The sequence below is a fragment of the Synchiropus splendidus genome, chromosome 1, assembly GCF_027744825.2.
Source record: "Synchiropus splendidus isolate RoL2022-P1 chromosome 1, RoL_Sspl_1.0, whole genome shotgun sequence".
NCBI classification, from domain to species: domain Eukaryota; kingdom Metazoa; phylum Chordata; class Actinopteri; order Syngnathiformes; family Callionymidae; genus Synchiropus; species Synchiropus splendidus.
The window spans coordinates 58,401,367-58,406,962 of record NC_071334.1 but is presented as its reverse complement, the minus strand read 5'-3'; positions in this window follow the sequence as shown (position 1 = coordinate 58,406,962).

Sequence of the window (5,596 nt, the reverse complement as noted above, 5' to 3'; positions counted from 1 at the left end):
GTCTGTAAATAATACATTTGTGAGATAAATTTATCCTGCTGAAGAATATCAAGGTGGAAGCCGTTTTCCTTCAACAGAATCATGTCCAAACTAAAAAAAAACCTTGAACATCATAGGCGCAATGTATTGTAATGTATATATATATATATATATATAGCTTGAAAAAATAATGAAATTAAACACATTCTTCACTATTAATGGGCTTCAAGTACGGTTTGATAATTTCTATGAAATAACATGGTAATCAGGAAAGAAAATTATCATCATTATAAAGCGATAACCACTTATATATTTATTAGCATGTTCAATACACCTTGGTTAAAATTTAAATGCAGTTGGAGATTCAAAATCATTTAAAGGAAAATATTTGATTAAATTGTTTGTTGGATGAAAACAAAGAAAGTTGTGTTGTTGTTGACTCAAACACACACAGTTGTCTGATGACAAAAGGACAATGCCAGGTGGTGGGGTGATGTGGGGGAGACCGGTCTTGTTGTGTGGGGGATGCAAGCAGGGAGGAGGGGAACACAGAGGTGCAGTCAGGATGGGGGGGCTATCAGAGGGGGGTTGCCTAGACCACATGTGACAGCAGAAGGGTGGAGTGCGTGTGTGTCTCGGTGGGGGGGGGGACTATTGGGAATAGGTGTATTGGAAGGGGGGAGCAGACAGAGATCACACAGGTCAGCCAGGTTGGTGGAGGTCTTCAGGGGGAGGAGGGCAGGGGTCAGGGAGGGGTTTTTCGTCAGACAGTTTTGATGAGGACCAGATCCGGGTCGATGTGGACACATTAGCAAGTCATGACAGTCAAACTGGACTGTATGGATTTGTGATGTTTGGGTGTCAGTGGAGACAACAACTAAGACTGATGAAGGAGAACAGGATGCGTGTGCATGACAGACTCTAAACGTGTGAAACTGAAAAAGAACAGATGACGAGGTCCTGAGTGACATACAAATGTCCATACAGTCGCCAGTTTGCATTCATTATAAGAAGCACAGACGGGGCCACGCCCTCCTGAATAAGTGATTCAGAGAGTATTTTCATAGTCACACCCACAAACAAAGAGACCACACCCACCCACCCAATCCCTGGCGTAAACTAGGTCGGAGCGAATTATCATATTCATATGTGCATTAGCATGTTCGCATACATGAAAGAAGTGGGTCAATGTCTTCATCCACGGAAGAAATGAAATATACTCCGTGTATTTAATCTGCGCTCACAAAGTTCGCCTATCTCAACGGGGTTGTGCAGCAATCAGAACAATGCATCTCCCCACCAACATCAGCTAAAACTTCATGATTTGTTTATCTGCAATAAGAGAGTGAAACTGTGTATTCAGTTATGAATATGGTTTGACTAAACAAGCATATTTGTTTCAATAAAACCAAGCGTTTCCACAGCACTACAAGTGGTAACATTAACACCAGTAGACACTGCGACAATGGTAGACAATACTACCGTAGAGGTAGCAGTAGGGCACGAAGTAGCAACCGAAGATGCACTAGCAACAGTCGTAGCAGCACACTGCAAGTAGCATCAGTGGGCTGAGAGGAAACGGGAGCTCACGAAGAAGCAAAGAGTAGAAGCAGAGAAGGGAGTAGTCTAAACTACTACTACTACTACTACTAAAGGCACTAACTCTGTAACAGTACCAAAGTTGGAACTAGTACGAGCTGTTGTAGATAGAGTTGATGCAGAAATAGTTGTAATAATAGTTGGAGTTGTAGCTAATAAAACACATTTCCTTGCAGGGGAATAATAGTAAGAGTTAAAAAATAATAATTTTATGTAATAAAAAGAGCATAGCTGATGGATATAAACCAGACAAAGTTATTTATGTTATCTTAATCTGGAAAATTACAAATAACTTTGTCCTCAATTAGAAACATACGTTTCTGTCTGATGACAAATGTATTTGAAAAGAAAACATGTAACACAGGAAAGTATATGCTTGAATGAGCTGACCACAAGCTACCAACTTAGCATGCATAATTTAAACTATTTTCGAAAATCTCTGGTCTTTTAAAAGTGTTTTTCCGGGAGATATGCGTGGACTTATGTCTGATATTGAAGAGCGAGAGCAAAGTCTTCAGTTAGATCTGGTTGTTCCCTCACTCTGCTGCTGCGTTCAGTCTCACAAACTGGCTCCATTCAAGCTCAGACACGTTGGACCAAGTTGACGCAGCTGTCCCATTCCAAACATTCCTCCAAATGAGGCAGAGAGGTTCAGGCGCCTTTTGCTCCGTTCTCCAGTTCCCCCCAAATTCTAGCAGCCCAGAAGACCTTTTCTCTCAGTGGATGTGATTTCACATCCAGTCTGGGCGATCTCGAGTGCTACCTAATTACACATTATATAAAATAAAAAAAAACCCAAACTATTAGTAAATGTTGAGGTGAACAAAGTAAATACAGTTGAAGTGTTGAAAACACGAGAATCCTTGAAGATCAACACTACTTCTTATTTCAGACCTTTAATATGCAAGGCCCTCTGGAAGTCTAAAGCCATTTTTAGGATGCCAAAACATTGAACAACAAGAGAACAAGACTGCGGTTTCACAGGCCCCAACTGATGGGTCCAAATATTTGTGAAACACTCAGTTTTAGGAGTCCAAAAGAAGATTAATACCTTTTCAGGAATGAGACCCAAATACAGCATTTTCAGGGTTTCAGGCTTTCACAACCACCGTCCATTGGGCTCCAAGGATGAGGTGTTCACATGTCTCTAAGTAGACTTATGGCAGTCCAGACCATCAGAAGAACCAGCATGTTCATTTCTAAAATCTTGCGCTGCCTGACCCTTGCTTGGCACTGTGTTTTGTTAGAGATGGCAAGGTAAAACCTTGACTTAAAAGGGGGTACAAAGATAATACCACAGCTTGTATCGGCACCAGCATGTCTTTCCAGAATACCACCCCACTATGTAACTCTGAAGGAACAAGACCAATACCTTTGCTGGTGTCTTGGAAATCAAGGCATTTTTTGCTTCATGACTGAGACCTAGAGGAGTCTATAGCAACCCATGACCCCAACATACCTGTCAGTTTTAAAGACCTTAAAACAAACAAACAATGCAAAAAAAATGTTGAGGTACAAGACCAAGGAGTTTGATGCCAAAACATTAATGGTTTTGCACAAAAGCACAGAAAGACTTTGGGCACATGACAGCAGTCAAGACACAATATTACCATGGCTTCTGTGACAAATGCGAGACAATGACAGTTGCATTACTATTTTAGAACCCACACAACATTAGTACATAGATAGTTTAGCATGCAAGGCTAAAAGATGACAGAGGCCATTTGTTTTGAAGACTGAAACAGGACTGCGACTTCGATCGGGCATGTCAAGTCAAAGGTACGGCAATGAGTTTGTGGATCCATGATCAATATTGCAACTAAAAGAGGAGACTCGATCTTCATGTTCAAGTGTGAGTATTATAACACACGTGATTGAATGGATTCTCCTTGTATGGACTGGGAAAAGTAGTTGGGAAAGAATAGAACACAGCACAAAAATAGGTCAGAGACTGAGACTGAGTCCAAGACTGTCAAAAATGTCTCAGAAGACCTGTGACACTGGTCCATTTATTAATACCATACGTTTATCTTCAGTCTCCTTGGTGATGTGTTTACTGAACACAAAGACTTTTTGAGCACAAGAGAATTGCCTGAACGCACCACTGCTTTTGTCGAAGCGACTCCAGCGGCAGGCGCGCGTGATTCACTGTTGATTTGTCTGTGGACCCTCCTTTCCTCTGAAGGACACACCTTCACGGCCCACGTCCTGCTACACAGACCTCATCTAAAATGAGACACAGCTGCTGCGTGTTGGTGGAACAGCGAGTCCTTCAGTCGCCTTTGCTCTGCTGTGCGTTATTCCACTCCAGTCTACACTGCAGCTCAACATCCTGGATCGAGGGGAATTCCAGACTCGTCCATGTGAAGGCTGCTGGTTGAAAAGGTCGGAGATCCCCTTCTTGTAGGAACCACAGACGTGTCAAGTGAAAGGAGAGAAGGAGAAGTATAAAGCACCCAGATTCATGCAATATTCAACACTTTGCTCTCATCCCTGGATCCATCTGCCTCTCCGCTGGGGTTCATCTCTGGGTCACAGCCGTGTCATCTCCAATAGTCCCAAAAACACAAAGGCACCTCAAACACACCACCATTACGAACCAACAATCATGTGTAATAATGCTGCCACTGGAGGGCACTGATGTGGGGCTTTTACATCTGTATATCAATATATCTATATCTATATCTGTATCTGTATCTATATCTATATATATACTGTATATATATAGATATATATATATATATAGGGGTTGGACAAAACCTTAAAGCTTTTGTAGCTTTAAGGTGTTTCCATCATTTTATTATATATATATATATATATATATATATATATATATATATATATATATATATATATATATATATATATATATATATATATATATATACTTTGTGTTGATTTTATCATCATCAGCGCAAAACAAAAATACTTAAATTAAACACATTTAAAGAACAAGTTTAGGAGCTCAAGTACTGTATTTAACTATGCTATTATACACAAGCAGCAGCAACAAACAAGCTAAGTGGCGTTTGATGCGTGTGTGATTGTTGCCATGGTAGTATTTTACATTTAAGAGGAAAGCCCACTCCACAGGAAGTCAATGCTGATCTAGCTGTGTTTTTGTACATAGAAAAATCTGTGAATTTACATCCACATTTAAATGTCAAATCATCTGACCTCATTGAAAGGGCTTCCCAACCCCAGCCCTCATTTATTGAAAATTGTCCAGAACGTAAGCTGCAACTTTCTAGCAGCTCCATGAAGAAGACAGGATTCCTCGCCATGAAGAAGAATGAGGATCTTTGGTCGGGCCTTAAGTCAAGTTTGCGACTAGCAATGTTCTGTATGCTATGGTGGGCTCCAACTAAACTGCCTTACTGGCCACTGCAGGTGAGGTCTGAGGTCCACCTGAACACCCAGCAGAGCTCTCAAAAATGATCCCAGCTAACATGATTAGCATTGCTAACTTGGGTACAGTAGAGTTCAATTCATGTCTGTCCACATCATGGGTCACAATTACATTTTCTCAGGGGCCACATTCTTTCCTGTGAGGGGACACTATGTTAAAGGGAAAAGTTAAATGATGATATTTCATTGTATTGAGATTATCAATGTAAATAATGAAAGATCTAGATGAAACTTCATAACAAGGTAGTTTCTACAATATCTTATTTATTTCAAGGAACAAAAAAAGTTACAATTTCCCATGAAAAGAACATAATTCAGAAAGGAAAAAGAAAATGGAAACCTAAAAATGACTGTTGTATTTAGAATTCAAATTGTAATAGTTCTTTTGCTCTGACCTCATGAGGGTCGACTGTGGTTGTGGCTGTACTTGGCCCACCTCTGACCTACATGTACCTTTTGATGAACTTGTGACCTGTCCAGGTCGTCCCCTGCAACCCTGCTAAGATGAAGCCAATGAATGTAGCAGAGAATGTTTAAGCAGACAGGGATTGAAGAGGTATCGTTTCTAATATCAAACTAGTAAGAAAAGTAAGAAAAACATCAGACCAAG